The 21,469-nt window shown below is 48.8% G+C and overlaps 1 protein-coding gene across 3 annotated transcripts in view; it reads left to right on the top strand.

Annotated features, from left to right (window-relative positions):
• DNPEP (aspartyl aminopeptidase) overlaps positions 1 to 21,469 on the top strand; it is a 479,746-nt gene that overhangs the window by 291,425 nt on the left and 166,852 nt on the right. The window lies entirely within an intron of this gene.

The raw sequence follows: 21,469 nt of genomic DNA on the forward strand, positions 1-21,469 counted from the left end.
TTTGTTGTTTGTGTACTATGGAGGCTGTGAATGGTGTTTTCATGTAGTACAATCCTGGAACTGACTGATTTCACTTTGTCTTTGCTCAGTTTACTCAACTAAATGTGGAGAAAATAAATGTTCTCTTCAAATGTGAATTATGTGTGGGATCTTTTGTGGGAGTCCTAGGGTAATCATGGTTACTGGGTAGAAGCTGTAACAATCACAGCCTTTACCTTTATTTTCTTGTGACTTCACATTACTCTGGCCCCAAAACTGAGCCTCAAGTTAATTCTTTAGCACCTCACCCCAGGGAACGAAGTTGAGCAGATCAAGGCTTAGTAAGGAAGGTTGGCGTGGGGGTCGAGACTCCGAACTCAGCTGAGCAAATAACATCAGTGCCCAGCCGGTGGTTCTGCTTTGGAGAGGAAAACATTTTATTCACAGCGCAGCACTGGGCATATGAAGGTGGAGCGCAAGAACGCCAAACAGTAATCACCAGGGAATCAATATTCTTTTGTGGATGCTTCCAGATTCCTTCAGACATGATCACAACACACAGGCAAGAGCTCAATCGAGGAGCCATTCCCAGCTGAATACAAAATCTGCTCGCTTCCCCACGGAAGGCCGTTGCCAAGACAAGCTGGGCTGGTAAGCTGTGTTGGATTCTTAACACTGGTCTTACCTGTCCTGGTGTCTCTTGTAACGCCCTTTCTATCAGCATGGAGCTGCTCTGGTGCTAGGCTACGTGAGCACTGGTAATGAGACTGCCTGTGATCCCACCAGCCTGAGGGAAAATCCCACCGCTGGGTCTCCCTCCGGCCCATAGGTCAGACCCACCACCCAAGTAAAAGAAGAACCCACCCAGTCGCGTCACTGATCCTGTGAGGGGTTAAATCGCTGATGTGCGATGTTCTCCAAGAGCCTCATTGTTTTAGGAGCTTCTTCTGATGGTCGTATCACCAGACCTGGTCACGCGGGTACTTGGCGCCAGGGGCTCATAGTTTCTTAGTTGGTTTTGTTCTTTTTGTAGTTATTTTGACATTCCCAGTCTCCTTGCACAATACTTAACAGACCTGGCAGAGAGAGATCGGGGTGCCCACCACGAGCACCCTGTTGGGGAGCGAGCCTCTCTCCTCTGAGGGTGCGTTCAGGAGGACCTCGGACCCAAGACCTTACCACAAGGGCTGGCGGTGCAGATCCTTCCCTGGGCTGCAGCAGACCAATACCCACTTCTGTCTGTACAGCTCCCTGAGGCCCCATCCCCCTGAGGCCCCATCCCCCTGAGGCCCCATCCCCCTGAGGCCCCATCCCCCCGATCCCCCCATCTCCCCGATCCCCCCCATCTCCCCGATCCCCCCCATCTCCCCGATCCCCCCCATCTCCCCGATCCCCCCCATCTCCCCGATCCCCCATCTCCCCGATCCCCCCCCCCATCTCCCCGATCCCCCCCCATCTCCCCGATCCCCCCCCATCTCCCCGATCCCCCCCTATCTCCCCGATCCCCCCCCATCTCCCCGATCCCCCCCCATCTCCCCGAGGCCCCATCCCCCCGAGGCCCCATCCCCCCGAGGCCCCATCCCCCCGAGGCCCCATCCCCCCGAGGCCCCATCCCCCCGAGGCCCCATCCCCCCGATCCCCCATCTCCCCGATCCCCCATCTCCCCGATCCCCCCCATCTCCCCGATCCCCCCATCTCCCCGATCCGCCATCTCCCCGATCCGCCATCTCCCCGATCCGCCATCTCCCCGATCCCCCATCTCCCCGATCCCCCATCTCCCCGATCCCCCATCTCCCCGAGGCCCCATCTCCCCGAGGCCCCATCCCCCCGAGGCCCCATCCCCCCGAGGCCCCATCCCCCCGAGGCCCCATCCCCCCGAGGCCCCATTCCCCCGAGGCCCCATCCCCCCGATCCCCCATCTCCCCGATCCCCCATCTCCCCGATCCCCCCATCTCCCCGAGGCCCCATCTCCCCGATCCGCCATCTCCCCGATCCGCCATCTCCCCGATCCCCCATCTCCCCGATCCCCCATCTCCCCGATCCCCCATCTCCCCGAGGCCCCATCTCCCCGAGGCCCCCCCATCTCCCCGAGGCCCCATTTCCCAGAGGATACAGCTTGCTGGGGATACAGCTCCCTGAGGCCCTCCTCCTCCTCTAGACACCCTTTCCTCATTGCTGGCATCCTGCCAGTGCCCTGCATCAGCAGGCTTCTCCATGAAGGTGGTTTCAAGTCAACTCTTCCTGGCAGGATGCAGAACTTTCAGGTTCCTTTTTCTGATCCCGGCAAACAGGACTTTTCAGTGAGCGATGCCCCCCTTTGAACACCAAATCTTTCCCGGTCTTACTTGGTGTGGGACCCTGGAAACTGGTCTTTGAGAAATCCTGCCAATGGACTGTATGTTTCTGCCTCATACTTACACCACGTTTGCAGACAGAGTTTGTGTATTCCACAGGTCTAGCTCTGTGGTAGTGTCAGCCCCTTCTGACTTGTGCATACTGCCAGATTGGCCCTGGCACAGCATTTGTTGTCGGCTGTCAGAAGCAAGGAGCAGTAGGACTAGGAGCTCCTGGTCAGGGGAACACACTGCAAGGGAGCATAAGGGAGAGTAAGGTAATATCACTGACCGCGGCGTTTCGTCTTGAATTAGCGCTTTAACGCTGCTCTGCTGTAAATTTAATCTGTTTTTAAGCTGTTCCCCGTTTTTTCCATTTTCGTTGGTTTTATTTAATATTTTCCCCTGTTCTTAACATTCTATATTGGCCACACACTTGCACTATAAATTGTGCCCCCACCGCTGTGTTAGCGGGTTTAAAATCGGCAGATACCTTCGTATTTGGCCGCCATCTTGGGAAGGTTTGAACTATCATTCCTGGCACCAGCACGCTGAGCGCTCTAGTGCTCCGGCGGAGGTGAGGGGAGGCCCTATTTAATGCTCGCTTTGGTCGCGCAGCGGTGGTGCCAGACTCGTGCCGGAGTCGGGCCAGAGTCTTGCCCGTCTGCGCTCGTCCGCGCGAAGGAGGCGTGAGGGCGGAGACAGCTGTAGCAGAAAGGGTAAGATTAGGCAAACATCTCTATCCTTTAGTCCGCGCCGGCCGGTTGCCACTGTATTATTGCATGTTGGACTACCTCAGGAGAGTCATAGAGTAGCACTCTTCGAACCCGGTCAGCCCCCGAGCTTGTATTCAGAACACGATGGCTTCTGTTATTAAGCCTATAGTAAAGTCATTGGCTACCACTTCCGTTCTGCGAGGTGGCTTAATTAATGCACGCTCGCTGTGTAAGAACGCCCAACATATACACGACTTAATCATTGACAATGAGCTCGATTAGCTTTTGGTTACTGAAACGTGGCTTAAACCCTGGTGTAACCCAGATCTTGCCATAGCCCTCCCGCTAACATTCTCTATCCAGCGTTTGGATAGAGAAAAACAACGGGGAGGGGGTCTTGCCATTATTTTTCGTAGCTCATTAAAATGTTCTTCACATGAGTTGGTTGACATCAAAGGAGCGGAAGCATTATTTTTTTCGCTAGGCATCCATGATTCATTCACCTTTTCGGGTGCACTTGTTTATCGTCCTCCAGGCCCCCCGAAGGAGTTTTTAGATACTGTGGGGGAAGTCCTAAGTGATCTATCGCTTAGATGCTCTAATTTCACTATACTGGGCGATTTGAATTTACATCTCGACTCCCCTAATGCCCCAGGAGTTGATCATTTTATGGATACCATCAATATATTAGGACTTACCCTTTTGACGCATCAACATACTCATTTGGGAGGGCACTTATTGGACTGTGTTTGTTCTAACTTCACTGGACTTACAGTTCAATCCCCTTGCCCTCAGATTTGGTCTGATCATTTTTTTTATTCCATTTCGTGTTCCTATACATCATAAAAACTTGGGTGCTATTACTAATAACTCCCCAATATCAAATCTGATATATAAACCTAATTGGAAAGAAATTTCTAATCGTCCTGATGTGCTGGACTCCTGTGCAGCTTGCACCCCAGTATTAACAGGTAGTACCTCTATAGACTACCATAACTTCTGTGACTGGCTAACTATGGTAGGTAAGAAATTAGGCCCCACGAGTCTTAAAAAGTGTACTTCAACCAAAATCAAAAGGAATGCCCCCTGGTTTACTCCGGAGTTAAGAACAGAAATAGGTAAACTAAGAAGATTAGAACGACAGTGGCGCAGAAATTATGAAACAACTGCCCGTGAGATATATAAACTTGCTAGGGGAAAGTATCATGCAGACATAAAATCAGCTAAAAGGGCATACTATCTTCAAGCCATAGTGATGGCCGATCAAGACCAAAAAGAAATCTTCCAGATAGTCAAGGGCTTCATGAGTCCTTCAGCCCTCGTGCAGGAAATTCCACCTTCCTTAAAACTTTGTAATGCAATTTCAGACTACTTTGAGAACAAAATCCTCAATATAGTGAAGAGCTTTCCTCCAGTGTATCCTATTTTAGGAAATATAGAAAGAGGGGAGAGGACGAGTTCTCTAGTATGTTTGGATACTTTTGCTCCCATCTCTCTTGAAGACTCCTCTAAAGCTATTCTAGCTTGCAAATCTGGATCTCCCTTCGACCCATGTCCCCCTCTGGTTTTACATATTGCGGTAGAACTCATGAATCCTATCATTAACAGTATTATTAATTCATCCCTAGCCACTGCAGAGGTCCCCAATGATTGGAAGCTTGCCGCTGTTAAACCACTTAAAAAAAAAAGCCCTTGCCGACCCTACCACTCTTTCAAATCTACGCCCGATCTCCTTATTGCCGGTGATGTCCAAGCTGACCGAAAGGTTCGTAACTAAACAACTTACGAGCTTCCTGGAAGTAAATAATATCTTACATCCACATCAGTCAGGGTTTCGCTCAAATCATTCCACCGAGTCTGCTCTGCTGTATACAGCAGAAACCCTTCGCATGGCCATGGACCAAGGAAAGGAGGCGGTCTTAATTTTACTTGACCTGTCGGCAGCCTTCGATACGGTCTCACACTCCATCCTAGTGGACCGGTTGGCTGCCGCAGGAGTGGCTGGGACGGCTCTGGCTTGGCTGGTTAACTTTCTCAGAGACAGGCGTCAAATCACAGTGCTGGGCCCCTATCAATCTGAAGCAAAGGCACTCAGTTTTGGAGTTCCCCAGGGATCAAGTTTGAGCCCTATACTTTTTAATTTGTATATGGTTCCCCTGGTAAAACTGATTACCTCATTCCAGATCAGTACTATTTCGTATGCTGACGACACTCAGCTTATTTTAGTACTGGATAGGGAGCAACCCGATGCTGAGAAAAATCTCAAAGAGTGTCTAACAGCAACATTTAAGTGGATGACTGACAATCACCTTAAGTGTAATGCCGACAAGACTGAGATTTTGCCATTTGGAAAGCACAAGTTGTTTTCCCCAAAGAACTGTTGGCCTGAGGATGCTGTGGCTCCCCCTAATACCATCACCTCAGCTCGGAATCTAGGCATCAAATTTGACAATCAACTGTCTTTTAAGCAGCAAGCGGTTGCCGTAGCTGGCACCTGTTTCCATATTATAAAAGCGCTGAGGAAATTTTTTGATCTTTTGCCTCTGTCAGCGAGGAAAACAGTTGCTGTAGCACTAATAAATTCTAGGCTCGACTATTGCAATAGCTTATATGCTGGAACAATTAAGTCGGTTCTCCATAGAATGCAAATAGTCCAGCATGCAGCAGCTCGGTTAGTCTTACGTCTGCCGCGTAAGTCGTCAGCCTCAGCAGCACTGAATGCGCTTCACTGGCTTCCCGTTGTTAAGAGGATACTTTTTAAGATCCTCCTAATTACTTTTAGGGCTTTTCACCAACAAGGACCTAAATACCTACAAAATGGTTTTAAACGCTACCATCCAGCACGCTGCCTAAGGTCTGTAGGGCAGAACCTGCTTGTAACCCCCAGATTTAAGCTGGTGACTAGAGGGGGTAAATCCCTCTTTGTACTGGGGACCAAAGCGTGGAATAAGCTTCCTTTAGCTATACGCTCTATGTCTCATGAAACCCAATACAGGAAGGCATTAAAAACTTGGCTTTTTTTTACAAACGGACGCTGCATGTATGGCAATGGTTTAAGAATGTGATGTTTAGCGTGAAGTGTGTTCTCTCCCACCAACCCCCTTCATCTGGGTTGGGTGAGCGCCATGATACTCTCTGAGTGATAATGGCGCTATAGAAATACATTTTACATTACATTACATTACATTACATAAGATGGAGGAGTCTCCTGTCTCTGCTGTCTCTGCGGCGGGGAACACCTCTGGGAAAGCATGAAGCCATGAGTGCTGAGGGTGTCCCTGTGCTTTGAAGGGAAACACTGTCTCTGCTATCCTTCACACATTAAAACTTGGCCCACTACAAAGGACCCCCAAAATCCTTTGAAGAAGCCCTGCAGTTCACATTGCTGTCTCTAACCTCCTGTTCTGTTCAAGTCATACACAGGACACCCCAAATTGACTCCTGGGTTTGCATGGCGAATGTGCCCTAGACTCATCCTGCTACTCAAGGAAGACATATGCATCATGCATGTCCCACAGTGCATGGAGTGAAGGACCTGTTGCAGGGTACGGACAGACACATTTAAACAGGGGAGGCCAGCACGGAAGTGTAATTGTGCAGGTGACAGGTACAGGCTCTTGTGACACAGGTAGAAGAAGGTGCTGCTTCCACTGTCTGTCCTCTGCAGCCATGTGAGCTGAGAGTAGTCCTACCCAGAGATACCCAGAGAAGGAGGGGTGCACATGGTGTACCCCTCCAGACCTCAGAGCCCAGCTTTGTATCTCATTTATTGTCACAGTGGACTATCAGTGTTTTATTCATTTATTTATTTTGAAACTTGTAGAGCGTGCAGCTACCTCCAACGGAGGTGTCCCGTCGCTAAGGCAGTTGAATAACACAGGGCATACACTAGCTTAATGACTGTTGAAAAGCCAGGTTTTTAGAGCTCGCCTGAAAGCAGGTTCTGGTTCAGTCAGTCAGGCGGAGCGGGAGCGGCATGGCATTCCACAGTTTAGCGGACCTAACTGCATACGCTGTACCGCCAACCCTCGCCTTGCGAAAGCGGGGAGTGGTGAGCTGTAGGTGGTTAGATCTCGAGGCCCGGTCATGATGGTAGTGTTGGAGTCTGACTCTCAAGTAGGCCGGGCCTCGACCCCTGGTTGCTCTGAAAGCCAGGGTTAGTGCCTTGAATTCTATTTTCCTTATGATGGGCAGCCAATGGAGGCTTCTCAGATTGGGAGTGATGGAGTGACGTAATATACACGTAGTTACTTGGATGTTGAACTCCAATTGGTCTCAAACCCTTGGACAATCAATGCATACGTCAAGATGTTTGAAATATACACATTCAATGAATGAGAAAAAAAATTCACAGACACGGAAATATCTTTTTATTTTTCAAAATACTAAATTTTATATGTAGACCGAATTAGAGAGGGTACGGTCAAATATAACAAAACACCATGAGAGAGGATGTGCAAATCCACCTGCAAATCATGAATGTAAACATCTATTCCAAAGAATGATCCAAGAAGTAACAGATCTGAAGATACAGAAAACAGTTACTCAAATACAATAAATGTTTAGGAAATCGATGAGAAAGTCGACCTTTCGGTATGTTGTGGCGTAATTGTCCGTCAGTCCTTCTTCAGGACGTAAAGTCGATTGTATAAAAAGACCCTTTGCAACGGTCCAATACTCAATTAGGACCAGTCAAGTGTTGGATCAGAAAGGATTTGCCCAAAAAGATCTCTGTTGAAGTATTCACTCTAGCATTAAATTGCTTGTTGCTATCCAATTTAAAATTTGCTCCGCATCTACAAGGACCTATGCCAGTGACTGCGCTACGACTAATACAGACTTTTTTTCGTTAGTGAGATCTTTCAAAATTCTATACCCTGAGTGTAGACCTTGAGCTCGCTCGCATAGTTAAAGAATGCGTATTGATTGACGCCTTTTAAATTAGCCAGCAACAAGCAATGTAATGCTAGAGTGAATACTTCAACAGAGATCTTTTTGGGTGAATCCTTTCTGATCCAAGACTTGACTGGCCCTAATTGAGTATTGGACCGTTGCAAAGGGTCTTTTTATACAATCGACTTTACGTCCTGAAGATGGTCTGACGAACAATTACGCCACAACAGACCGAAACGTCGACTTTCTCATCTATTTCCTAAACATTTATTGTATTTGAGTAACTGTTTTCTGTATCTTCAGATCTGTTACTTCTTGGGCACCTTGACGCCCCTGGGCTAAGTGCGCGCTTTATAAAGCTTTTATTCATTCATTCATTTTGATTTTGAATAGATGTTTACATTCATGATTTGCACATCCTCTCTCATGGTGTTTTGTTACATTTGACTGTACCCTCTCAAATTTTATCTACATATAAAAAAATTTATTTAAAAAAAAAAAAAGATATTCTTGTGTCTCTGAAATTTTCTTCTCATTCTTTGAATGTCTTTATTTCCAACATCTTGATGTATGCATTGATTGTTCTCTTTCCACTATCATCCAGAGGCGGTGCGAGGAAGGAGCACGTATATTCTACGACTCCAGAACTCTCTATTGGGCCCTTATCAAGGGGGCACTCTCTGCCCTCAGATCCGCCATTTGACACGTGACTGCTACTACAGTGATATTCGGTCATTTCCAAACAGGAGACCCCACCAACACCGAACCCATTGGATTCAGTCTTCATTATTACACACGCCCTGACGAAGTTCATTCTGCTGAACGAAACGCGTTGGCTGAGACTCTTTGCACAATTTTGTTGGAATATCTGAATAAAGAAAAAATGTTCACTAAAGGAAATTGACTACTTGTTGTTACTAAAACAGAAGACAAGGGTAGTGCACCGCTCCATCCTTTCCCAAATTGATTGTTTAAGGGTTCGAGACCAATTGGGGTTGAACATCCAAGTAACTGCGTGTATATTATATTAGAGTAAGAATCTTCAAACAAAATCCTTTGCAGGCACCTTTTACTATTATTGATTTGACTGCCCAAGCCTCCAAGGGTATATTGGGTTTTCCCACTTCCTTATTCTGGAGTGACAGTAAGGCACCTTGCAAATCAGACTAGCTGCTGCATTCTGTATCATTTGCAGTCTGCGAATCAGATATGCAGGGAGACCCAGGTAAAGGCCATTGGCATAGTCCAGATGGGATGTAATTAAGGCATGAACCACCGTCGTCCTGCAGTCCATCGGGAGGAGGAGGAGGAGACTTGCCGGATCTGGGACTTGCAAGAAAGTTATTGTTGAATCTGAAACCCAAGTTTCTCACCGAGTCTACTGGCTCGGGAGGGGGATTCGATTCTTGAGGCCACCAGAGCTTAGAGGGTGGAGAGGCCTATTGGTTGAAGAAAAGTACCTCGGTTTTCTCCGAGTTCAGCTTTAGACAATTTTGGGTCATCCAAGCTGAGATGTGACTTATACCGCTTCTAAAGTTGTTAAAGCAGCCTCCGATTGCTTTAAAAGAAAACAGAAGCTGGGTATCGTCAGCATAGGAGATCACCTTCCCCCTAAGGGATTCGACCAAGGCTGCAAGAGGGGAGAGGTTTATATTGAAAAGGAGAGGACTCCGTGCTGATCCCTGGGGAACCCCACAAACAAGGGGCTTCTGGGAAGAGACGAAGGGACGTAGAAAAACGTGTTGTGTCCGGTTCTCTAGAAAGGACCGGATACAAGCAAGGGCAGTGCCCTGAATTCCCAGTTGTTTTAATCTCTCTAGGAGAATCGGATGGGCCACAGTGTTGAAGGTCGCAGATAGATCCAGCAGCACCAGCATTGCTGCGTTGCCCTGGTCAATAGTCACACGGACACTCTCTGCCACTTCTAAAAGAGGGGTCTCTGTGCTATAACCTGCTCTAAAGCTGGATTGGGAATCATGGAATCGATTGTTAGATTCCAAGAATTCTGATAGGTGGCTCTGGACTATTTGTTCAAGGTTTTTTGCCAGAGCAGGTAGAAGCGAGATGGGCCTAAAGTTTTTATACTCTGTAGGGTCGGCATCTGGTTTTTTGAGTATGGGGAGTAGGAACGCATGTTTCCATGCTGCTGGAAAAATGCCTGAACTCAAAGAAGAATATCCAATTTTATACATAAACTTTTTTTGGATCGAAGTTCCAAGGAAAACCAGGGGGCAGATTGTCTATTCCTAGAGGAGACGACTAGTCTAAGGGGGGGCAACTGCTTGAAGAGCATTGTTCACCCAACTAATAAAACTTGCTGTGTTAACACGTTTGTTGTGTGCGCTGAGGCCAAAAATCAAAAGTAACTAGATATTGCTACCTGTTTAAGTCAGTGCAGCGGTGCACGCGCTCCATATATCTCAACTTCTCCATCAGTGAATGACGGGACATGTGCCTTGTGCTGCGTCCACTTCACCACCTAAACCATTGCTCCACATAGAGCCATCTGCCAGGATAAGGAGATGTGGACGAACACTGAGCTACCACTGATATGTGTCTGTTCAACAGGCACAGATTGTTGCTGGGAACAATCCCTTCCACGCCCTTCTGAGTCTTTAGCGGTGAAGACCATCATTCATAGCAGTGAAGACCATCATTCATAGCGGCGAAGACCATCATTCATAGCGGCGAAGACCATCATTCATAGCGGCGAAGACCATCATTCATAGCGGCGAAGACCATCATTCATAGCGGCGAAGACCATCATTCATAGCGGCGAAGACCATCATTCATAGCGGTGAAGACCATCATTCATTGCGATGAAGACCATCATTCATAGCGGTGAAGACCATCATTCATAGCGGTGAAGACCATCATTCATAGCGGTGAAGACCATCATTCATAGCGGTGAGGACCACCATTCATAGCGGTGAGGACCACCATTCTTAGCGGTGAAGACCATCATTCTTAGCGGTGAAGACCATCATTCTTAGCGGTGAAGACCATCATACAAAGCAGTGAAGACCATCATACAAAGCGGTGAAGACCATCATACAAAGCGGTGAAGACCATCATACAAAGCGGTGAAGACCATCATACAAAGCGGTGAAGACCATCATTCAAAGCGGTGAAGACCATCATTCAAAGCGGTGAAGACCATCATTCAAAGCGGTGAAGACCATCATTCATAGCGGTGAAGACCATCATTCATAGCGGTGAAGACCATCATTCATAGCGGTGAAGACCATCATTCATAGCGGTGAAGACCATCATTCATAGCGGTGAAGACCATCATTCTTAGCGGTGAAGACCATCATTCTTAGCGGTGAAGACCATCATTCTTAGCGGTGAAGACCATCATTCAAAGCGGTGAAGACCATCATTCAAAGCGGTGAAGACCATCATTCTTAGCGGTGAAGACCATCATTCTTAGCAGTGAAGACCATCATTCCTAAAATACCAGATAGTCGAGCATGGAAAGGCAGCTCAAACCTGTGGGACTACAGTGAGAACAGTTGCCGTACTAGTGAGACTGAATAATGCCAATGCTATCACTCCCAGCTATTGCTTGCACTCGTAGCACGTTTCACTATTCTGCCACACTATTATCCTAACGCTGTATGCACAGATGTGGCTAAATAGAAGATCCGGGGTCACGCCTACAGAATCAACACCTGCAGTGTTTGAAATTGTACCAGTGACTATCGGCGTGAACCTTGATAATGCACGGGAGGTTATATGTGTCATATAAAGCCAGTCCATGCCACCAGATGACATCAGTTATCTCAATATTTGATGTACGTGCGGTAGGAGGCGTCAGACTTGGTTTCTCCTGACCCAAGGCGCCCTTCATCTTAAAAGGTCAGTCCGATAATGCCAATAACATCACATGTGGTAGCTTGCCAGCAGGTGGATGGTGTGGTACAAACTGTTTGCACAGAATTACAGAGAGATTCATAAAAGCCACCTGTCATATACTGGAGGCTAAAAGCTCTTCTCAACGTAGCATCTCATGGATTGCTTCATACTCTGATTTTGATATTCAGTCTGCTCGCCCGATTGTGGGTAACAGGCATATATCCTTCTGAAAATAGAACAGGATGCCTTCCAGAAATTGAACTTGCACTACAGTTCACTTCAGAGAGTGGCGCTGCTTTTAGGCCATGTAGTTTCACCACCTGTTGTATGAAAAAGTGTGTTCACTTTTATTTGGTGGAATTCATTGGGTAGCTACGGAAGGTTCACGTTTATTCAACGAATCTGCCATAAAAACAATGTTCTCAAAAGGATGGTGCTTCAACAGGGCTAGCCCTAAATGTGTAGAAACCTATTGCCGCAACTCATGGGGCTGGCCAATGACATGGTATGGTATGGTATGGTATGGCATGGTATGGTATAGTATGGCATGGAAGGACATGATATTTATTGAGTGCAACAAATACCCACACATAACCAGCCTTGTGCTTGACAAGGACAAAGGAAAGCAAATCCTCATGAGGGCTGGTGGCAGATCTAGCTGGAAGGCCGAGCAGCAGCCTTTTGGACTATCCGTAAGCTCCGAAGCAGGTACTCCAGAAGAACAACATAGATAGCATTACCGAAGTCCAGGCTGGAGGTGATCAACACTTGTTTAGAGGGAGCAAGGGGACCATTTGTTTAAGCATCTTAAAAATGAAGCACACTCTCGCAACATAATTTATCTGAGATTCAAACTAGAGTTTGTCAAAGAGCATACAAAGATGTGAGCAGTACTGTTGTTGATGGTAGCTAAACGTAATGTGGCACAACTGTGGGGGGCTTAGTTAGCACCGTGCCCAAGCCGTTTGAAGAGGGACATGGACTGGTGTATGCAGGCAGAGAGAGTGATCTACGAGGGCAGGGGTTGCCCGAATAAATGGACTAAAATATGTGGGAAATGGTATGCATATTGGATGGAGCTGTATACCCCAATTTCTGATGCCGCTAAGGATGCTGGGGATGAAAGACATCCTAAGTTTGTCACCGCCTTGTGATCTGTTGGGGGGGGGGGGGGGGGGGAGGTTGCAGGGGTCTCAGTGTGTGGGGCAGAATTTGTCGACATATGTCTGTTTTTCCAATGTGTGACATGCCGCCAAATGTCATCACATTTCTGTTGGTTGTATATGCAATAAAAAGACCTTTAAACGTCTGGCATGCGCCTACACTGAGAAACAAACGTCTTGCATCTGCCCACAGTTCCTTATGTCTTGCATCTGCCCACAGTTCCTTACGTCTTGCATCTGCGCACAGTTCCTTATGTCTTGCATCTGCCCGCAGTTCCTTACGTCTTGCATCTGCGCGCAGTTCCTTATGTCTTGCATCTGCCCACAGTTCCTTACGTCTTGCATCTGCGCACAGTTCCTTATGTCGTGCATCTGCGCACAGTTCCTTATGTCTTGCATCTACCCACAGTTCCTTATGTCTTGCATCTGCACACAGTTCCTTATGTCTTGCATCTGCCCACAGTTCCTTATGTCTTGCATCTGCCCACAGTTCCTTATGTCTTGCATCTGCCCACAGTTCCTTATGTCTTGCATCTGCCCGCAGTTCCTTATGTCTTGCATCTGCCCGCAGTTCCTTACGTCTTGCATCTACCCACAGTTCCCTATGTCTTGCATCTGCCCACAGTTCCTTATGTCTTGCATCTGCCCAGCATCTGCCCACAGTTCCTTATGTCTTGCATCTGCCCACAGTTCCTTATGTCTTGCATCTGCCCACAGTTCCTTACGTCTTGCATCTGCCCGCAGTTCCTTACGTCTTGCATCTGCCCGCAGTTCCTTACGTCTTGCATCTGCCCGCAGTTCCTTATGTCTTGCATCTGCCCACAGTTCCTCACGTCTTGCATCTGCCCACAGTTCCTTACGTCTTGCATCTGCCCACAGTTCCTTATGTCTTGCATCTGCCCGCAGTTCCTTACGTCTTGCATCTACCCACAGTTCCTTATGTCTTGTATCTGCCCACAGTTCCTTATGTCTTGCATCTGCCCACAGTTCCTTATGTCTTGCATCTGCCCACAGTTCCTTATGTCTTGCATCTGCCCACAGTTCCTTATGTCTTGCATCTGCCCACAGTTCCTTACGTCTTGCATCTGCCCGCAGTTCCTTACGTCTTGCATCTGCCCACAGTTCCTTATGTCTTGCATCTGCCCGCAGTTCCTTATGTCTTGCATCTGCCCACAGTTCCTTATATCTTGCATCTGCCCGCAGTTCCTTATGTCTTGCATCTGCCCGCAGTTCCTTACGTCTTGCATCTGCCCGCAGTTCCTTACGTCTTGCATCTACCCACAGTTCCTTACGTCTTGCATCTGCCCACAGTTCCTTATGTCTTGCATCTGCCCACAGTTCCTTATGTCTTGCATCTGCCCACAGTTCCTTACGTCTTGCATCTGCGCACAGTTCCTTATGTCGTGCATCTGCGCACAGTTCCTTATGTCTTGCATCTACCCACAGTTCCTTATGTCTTGCATCTGCACACAGTTCCTTATGTCTTGCATCTGCCCACAGTTCCTTATGTCTTGCATCTGCCCACAGTTCCTTATGTCTTGCATCTGCCCACAGTTCCTTATGTCTTGCATCTGCCCGCAGTTCCTTATGTCTTGCATCTGCCCGCAGTTCCTTACGTCTTGCATCTACCCACAGTTCCCTATGTCTTGCATCTGCCCACAGTTCCTTATGTCTTGCATCTGCCCAGCATCTGCCCACAGTTCCTTATGTCTTGCATCTGCCCACAGTTCCTTATGTCTTGCATCTGCCCACAGTTCCTTACGTCTTGCATCTGCCCGCAGTTCCTTACGTCTTGCATCTGCCCGCAGTTCCTTACGTCTTGCATCTGCCCGCAGTTCCTTATGTCTTGCATCTGCCCACAGTTCCTCACGTCTTGCATCTGCCCACAGTTCCTTACGTCTTGCATCTGCCCACAGTTCCTTATGTCTTGCATCTGCCCGCAGTTCCTTACGTCTTGCATCTACCCACAGTTCCTTATGTCTTGTATCTGCCCACAGTTCCTTATGTCTTGCATCTGCCCACAGTTCCTTATGTCTTGCATCTGCCCACAGTTCCTTATGTCTTGCATCTGCCCACAGTTCCTTATGTCTTGCATCTGCCCACAGTTCCTTACGTCTTGCATCTGCCCGCAGTTCCTTACGTCTTGCATCTGCCCGCAGTTCCTTACGTCTTGCATCTGCCCACAGTTCCTTATGTCTTGCATCTGCCCGCAGTTCCTTATGTCTTGCATCTGCCCACAGTTCCTTATATCTTGCATCTGCCCGCAGTTCCTTATGTCTTGCATCTGCCCGCAGTTCCTTACGTCTTGCATCTGCCCGCAGTTCCTTACGTCTTGCATCTACCCACAGTTCCTTACGTCTTGCATCTGCCCACAGTTCCTTATGTCTTGCATCTGCCCACAGTTCCTTATGTCTTGCATCTGCCCACAGTTCCTTATGTCTTGCATCTGCCCGCAGTTCCTTATGTCTTGCATCTGCCCGCAGTTCCTTACGTCTTGCATCTACCCACAGTTCCTTACGTCTTGCATCTGCCCACAGTTCCTTATGTCTTGCATCTGCCCACAGTTCCTTATGTCTTGCATCTGCCCACAGTTCCTTATGTCTTGCATCTGCCCGCAGTTCCTTATGTCTTGCATCTGCCTGCAGTTCTTTACGTTTTGCATCTGCCCACAGTTCCTTACGTCTTGCATCTGCCCACAGTTCCTTACGTCTTGCTTCTGCCCACAGTTCCTTATGTCTTGCATCTGCCCACAGTTCCTTATGTCTTGCATCTGCCCACAGTTCCTTATGTCTTGCATCTGCCCACAGTTCCTTATGTCTTGCATCTGCCCGCAGTTCCTTATGTCTTGCATCTGCCCGCAGTTCCTTATGTCTTGCATCTACCCACAGTTCCTTATGTCTTGCATCTGCCCACAGTTCCTTATATCTTGCATCTGCCCACAGTTCCATATGTCTTGCATCTGCCCGCAGTTCCATATGTCTTGCATCTGCGCACAGTTCCTTATGTCTTGCATCTGCGCACAGTTCCTTATGTCTTGCATCTGCCCACAGTTCCTTACGTCTTGCATCTGCCCGCAGTTCCTTACGTCTTGCATCTGCCCACAGTTCCTTACGTCTTGCATCTGCCCGCGGTTCCTTATGTCTTGCATCTGCGCACAGTTCCTTACGTCTTGCATCTGCGCACAGTTTCTTACGTCTTGCATCTGCCCACAGTTCCTTATGTCTTGCATCTGCCCGCAGTTCCTTATGTCTTGCATCTGCCCGCAGTTCCTTACGTCTTGCATCTGCCCGCAGTTCCTTGCGTCTTGCATCTGCCCGCAGTTCCTTACGTCTTGCATCTGCGCACAGTTCCTTATGTCTTGCATCTGCCCACAGTTCCATATGTCTTGCATCTGCCCGCAGTTCCATATGTCTCTCATCTGCCCACAGTTCCTTGCGTCTTGCATCTGCCCGCAGTTCCTTGCGTCTTGCATCTGCCCGCAGTTCCTTACGTCTTGCATCTGCCCGCAGTTCCTTACGTCTTGCATCTACCCACAGTTCCTTACGTCTTGCATCTGCCCACAGTTCCTTATGTCTTGCATCTGCCCGCAGTTCCTTATGTCTTGCATCTGCCCACAGTTCCTTATATCTTGCATCTGCCCGCAGTTCCTTATGTCTTGCATCTGCCCGCAGTTCCTTACGTCTTGCATCTGCCCGCAGTTCCTTACGTCTTGCATCTACCCACAGTTCCTTACGTCTTGCATCTGCCCACAGTTCCTTATGTCTTGCATCTGCCCACAGTTCCTTATGTCTTGCATCTGCCCACAGTTCCTTATGTCTTGCATCTGCCCGCAGTTCCTTATGTCTTGCATCTGCCCGCAGTTCCTTACGTCTTGCATCTACCCACAGTTCCTTACGTCTTGCATCTGCCCACAGTTCCTTATGTCTTGCATCTGCCCACAGTTCCTTATGTCTTGCATCTGCCCACAGTTCCTTATGTCTTGCATCTGCCCGCAGTTCCTTATGTCTTGCATCTGCCTGCAGTTCTTTACGTTTTGCATCTGCCCACAGTTCCTTACGTCTTGCATCTGCCCACAGTTCCTTACGTCTTGCATCTGCCCACAGTTCCTTATGTCTTGCATCTGCCCACAGTTCCTTATGTCTTGCATCTGCCCACAGTTCCTTATGTCTTGCATCTGCCCGCAGTTCCTTATGTCTTGCATCTGCCCGCAGTTCCTTACGTCTTGCATCTACCCACAGTTCCTTACGTCTTGCATCTGCCCACAGTTCCTTATGTCTTGCATCTGCCCACAGTTCCTTATGTCTTGCATCTGCCCACAGTTCCTTATGTCTTGCATCTGCCCGCAGTTCCTTATGTCTTGCATCTGCCTGCAGTTCCTTACGTCTTGCATCTGCCCGCAGTTCCTTACGTCTTGCATCTGCCCACAGTTCCTTACGTCTTGCATCTGCCCACAGTTCCTTATGTCTTGCATCTGCCCACAGTTCCTTATGTCTTGCATCTGCGCACAGCTTCTTACGTCTTGCATCTGCCCACAGTTCCTTACGTCTTGCATCTGCCCGCAGTTCCTTATGTCTTGCATCTGCCCGCAGTTCCTTACGTCTTGCATCTGCGCACAGTTCCTTACGTCTTGCATCTGCCCACAGTTCCTTGCGTCTTGCATCTGCCCGCAGTTCCTTACGTCTTGCATCTGCGCACAGTTCCTTATGTCTTGCATCTGCCCACAGTTCCTTACGTCTTGCATCTGCCCGCAGTTCCTTACGTCTTGCATCTGCCCACAGTTCCTTACGTCTTGCATCTGCCCGCGGTTCCTTATGTCTTGCATCTGCGCACAGTTCCTTACGTCTTGCATCTGCGCACAGCTTCTTACGTCTTGCATCTGCCCACAGTTCCTTACGTCTTGCATCTGCCCGCAGTTCCTTATGTCTTGCATCTGCCCGCAGTTCCTTACGTCTTGCATCTGCGCACAGTTCCTTACGTCTTGCATCTGCCCACAGTTCCTTGCGTCTTGCATCTGCCCGCAGTTCCTTACGTCTTGCATCTGCGCACAGTTCCTTATGTCTTGCATCTGCCCACAGTTCCATATGTCTTGCATCTGCCCGCAGTTCCATATGTCTCTCATCTGCCCACAGTTCCTTGCGTCTTGCATCTGCCCGCAGTTCCTTGCGTCTTGCATCTGCCCGCAGTTCCTTACGTCTTGCATCTGCCCGCAGTTCCTTACGTCTTGCATCTGCCCACAGTTCCTTACGTCTTGCATCTGCCCGCAGTTCCTTACGTCTTGCATCTACCCACAGTTCCTTATGTCTTGCATCTGCCCGCAGTTCCTTATGTCTTGCATCTGCCTGCAGTTCTTTACGTTTTGCATCTGCCCACAGTTCCTTACGTCTTGCATCTGCCCACAGTTCCTTACGTCTTGCTTCTGCCCACAGTTCCTTATGTCTTGCATCTGCCCACAGTTCCTTATGTCTTGCATCTGCCCACAGTTCCTTATGTCTTGCATCTGCCCGCAGTTCCTTATGTCTTGCATCTGCCCGCAGTTCCTTATGTCTTGCATCTACCCACAGTTCCTTATGTCTTGCATCTGCCCGCAGTTCCTTACGTCTTGCATCTGCCCACAGTTCCTTACGTCTTGCATCTGCCCGCGGTTCCTTATGTCTTGCATCTGCGCACAGTTCCTTACGTCTTGCATCTGCGCACAGTTTCTTACGTCTTGCATCTGCCCACAGTTCCTTACGTCTTGCATCTGCCCGCAGTTCCTTATGTCTTGCATCTGCCCGCAGTTCCTTACGTCTTGCATCTGCGCACAGTTCCTTACGTCTTGCATCTGCCCACAGTTCCTTGCGTCTTGCATCTGCCCGCAGTTCCTTACGTCTTGCATCTGCGCACAGTTCCTTATGTCTTGCATCTGCCCACAGTTCCATATGTCTTGCATCTGCCCGCAGTTCCATATGTCTCTCATCTGCCCACAGTTCCTTGCGTCTTGCATCTGCCCGCAGTTCCTTGCGTCTTGCATCTGCCCGCAGTTCCTTACGTCTTGCATCTGCCCGCAGTTCCTTACGTCTTGCATCTGCCCACAGTTCCTTATGTCTTGCATCTGCCCGCAGTTCCTTACGTCTTGCATCTACCCACAGTTCCTTATGTCTTGCATCTACCCACAGTTCCTTACGTCTTGCATCTGCCCACAGTTCCTTATGTCTTGCATCTGCCCGCAGTTCCTTATGTCTTGCATCTGCCCACAGTTCCTTATATCTTGCATCTGCCCGCAGTTCCTTATGTCTTGCATCTGCCCGCAGTTCCTTACGTCTTGCATCTGCCCGCAGTTCCTTACGTCTTGCATCTACCCACAGTTCCTTACGTCTTGCATCTGCCCACAGTTCCTTATGTCTTGCATCTGCCCACAGTTCCTTATGTCTTGCATCTGCCCACAGTTCCTTATGTCTTGCATCTGCCCGCAGTTCCTTATGTCTTGCATCTGCCCGCAGTTCCTTACGTCTTGCATCTACCCACAGTTCCTTACGTCTTGCATCTGCCCACAGTTCCTTATGTCTTGCATCTGCCCACAGTTCCTTATGTCTTGCATCTGCCCACAGTTCCTTATGTCTTGCATCTGCCCGCAGTTCCTTATGTCTTGCATCTGCCTGCAGTTCTTTACGTTTTGCATCTGCCCACAGTTCCTTACGTCTTGCATCTGCCCACAGTTCCTTACGTCTTGCATCTGCCCACAGTTCCTTATGTCTTGCATCTGCCCACAGTTCCTTATGTCTTGCATCTGCCCACAGTTCCTTATGTCTTGCATCTGCCCGCAGTTCCTTATGTCTTGCATCTGCCCGCAGTTCCTTATGTCTTGCATCTACCCACAGTTCCTTATGTCTTGCATCTGCCCACAGTTCCTTATATCTTGCATCTGCCCACAGTTCCATATGTCTTGCATCTGCCCGCAGTTCCATATGTCTTGCATCTGCGCACAGTTCCTTATGTCTTGCATCTGCCCACAGTTCCTTACGTCTTGCATCTGCCCGCAGTTCCTTACGTCTTGCATCTGCCCACAGTTCCTTACGTCTTGCATCTGCCCGCGGTTCCTTATGTCTTGCATCTGCGCACAGTTCCTTACGTCTTGCATCTGCGCACAGTTTCTTACGTCTTGCATCTGCCCACAGTTCCTTACGTCTTGCATCTGCCCGCAGTTCCTTATGTCTTGCATCTGCCCGCAGTTCCTTACGTCTTGCATCTGCGCACAGTTCCTTACGTCTTGCATCTGCCCACAGTTCCTTGCGTCTTGCATCTGCCCGCAGTTCCTTACGTCTTGCATCTGCGCACAGTTCCTTATGTCTTGCATCTGCCCACAGTTCCATATGTCTTGCATCTGCCCGCAGTTCCATATGTCTCTCATCTGCCCACAGTTCCTTGCGTCTTGCATCTGCCCGCAGTTCCTTGCGTCTTGCATCTGCCCGCAGTTCCTTACGTCTTGCATCTGCCCGCAGTTCCTTACGTCTTGCATCTGCCCACAGTTCCTTACGTCTTGCATCTGCCCGCAGTTCCTTACGTCTTGCATCTACCCACAGTTCCTTATGTCTTGCATCTGCCCGCAGTTCCTTATGTCTTGCATCTGCCTGCAGTTCTTTACGTTTTGCATCTGCCCACAGTTCCTTACGTCTTGCATCTGCCCACAGTTCCTTACGTCTTGCTTCTGCCCACAGTTCCTTATGTCTTGCATCTGCCCACAGTTCCTTATGTCTTGCATCTGCCCACAGTTCCTTATGTCTTGCATCTGCCCGCAGTTCCTTATGTCTTGCATCTGCCCGCAGTTCCTTATGTCTTGCATCTACCCACAGTTCCTTATGTCTTGCATCTGCCCGCAGTTCCTTACGTCTTGCATCTGCCCACAGTTCCTTACGTCTTGCATCTGCCCGCGGTTCCTTATGTCTTGCATCTGCGCACAGTTCCTTACGTCTTGCATCTGCGCACAGTTTCTTACGTCTTGCATCTGCCCACAGTTCCTTACGTCTTGCATCTGCCCGCAGTTCCTTATGTCTTGCATCTGCCCGCAGTTCCTTACGTCTTGCATCTGCGCACAGTTCCTTACGTCTTGCATCTGCCCACAGTTCCTTGCGTCTTGCATCTGCCCGCAGTTCCTTACGTCTTGCATCTGCGCACAGTTCCTTATGTCTTGCATCTGCCCACAGTTCCATATGTCTTGCATCTGCCCGCAGTTCCATATGTCTCTCATCTGCCCACAGTTCCTTGCGTCTTGCATCTGCCCGCAGTTCCTTGCGTCTTGCATCTGCCCGCAGTTCCTTACGTCTTGCATCTGCCCGCAGTTCCTTACGTCTTGCATCTGCCCACAGTTCCTTATGTCTTGCATCTGCCCGCAGTTCCTTACGTCTTGCATCTACCCACAGTTCCTTATGTCTTGCATCTGCCCACAGTTCCTTGCGTCTTGCATCTGCCCACAGTTCCATATGTCTTGCATCTGCCCACAGTTCCTTACGTCTTGCATCTGCCCACAGTTCCTTACGTCTTGCATCTGCGC

The sequence above is a fragment of the Triturus cristatus genome, chromosome 3_2, assembly GCF_964204655.1.
Source record: "Triturus cristatus chromosome 3_2, aTriCri1.1, whole genome shotgun sequence".
Classification (NCBI taxonomy): Eukaryota; Metazoa; Chordata; class Amphibia; order Caudata; family Salamandridae; genus Triturus; species Triturus cristatus.